This window comes from Penaeus monodon, chromosome 19 (genome assembly GCF_015228065.2).
Source record: "Penaeus monodon isolate SGIC_2016 chromosome 19, NSTDA_Pmon_1, whole genome shotgun sequence".
NCBI classification, from domain to species: domain Eukaryota; kingdom Metazoa; phylum Arthropoda; class Malacostraca; order Decapoda; family Penaeidae; genus Penaeus; species Penaeus monodon.
In genome coordinates, this window is record NC_051404.1 from 19,547,152 (window position 1) to 19,547,938 (window position 787).

Here is a 787-nt window from a genome sequence, read left to right on the forward strand (position 1 = left end):
TCCCAGTCATAACACCAACTACCGTCTTAAGTTAAAACATCCCGAGCTAAATGGCGTCAATGATTACCAATGTTGTACGTACTGGAATAATTCATCTAGAGCCCAAGAATAATTAATGTTAGCATTCTCTGGACAGAGAGGAGGATGTCTGAAATTCAATTAAAGTGTTTTCATTTCATGTGGGGGGGGGGAGGATAATCAGTGTATTGTATTACTGAATGTTACTTGGAGTAAGGCCGCGTTTGATATACACGCGGAATCAAGGTGTAGTGTCGTCCAAGAATAATGCTTTTCACGTGTGCTTTTGTCCCGAGCTGTGCTAAACAAGCCTCGATATATAATTTGATTAAGTAACTGTAACGAAATTTACTGGTATATTTACTTCGTTACCTCGTTTTTCCCAACTTTCCTAGATTCATTATGTCCTCTCGTGTTATAAGCAGCAATATCGTATTTTTAAGCTTGCGGCGGAAATGAAAGCTGGAATCGCTCGAAAGACGACAAAAATACATAATAAAAATAAGCATGCAACGCGGTCACTGAAAAAATATTTCTATACGCCACTCAAAAAGAAACATACAAAATCATACAACATATACATATATCGTGGTCATTCAAAAATCACTTATATACGCCAATCAAAAAAGAATTACACAGCTATAACTAAACATCCCCGATTTTTTCACCTTTCACGTTCACACAACATTGAGTAATGCTGCTCTGGAGGCCAACACATTACTATTTTCAGACATTACTATTTTCTGGTATTCTGACCCTAGCATTATGA

The 787-nt window shown here is 37.1% G+C and overlaps 1 protein-coding gene across 1 annotated transcript in view; it reads right to left on the minus strand.

Moving 5' to 3' along the window:
- LOC119585116 overlaps positions 1–787 on the minus strand; it is a gene marked incomplete in the record, with an annotated part of 123,275 nt that overhangs the window by 122,190 nt on the left and 298 nt on the right.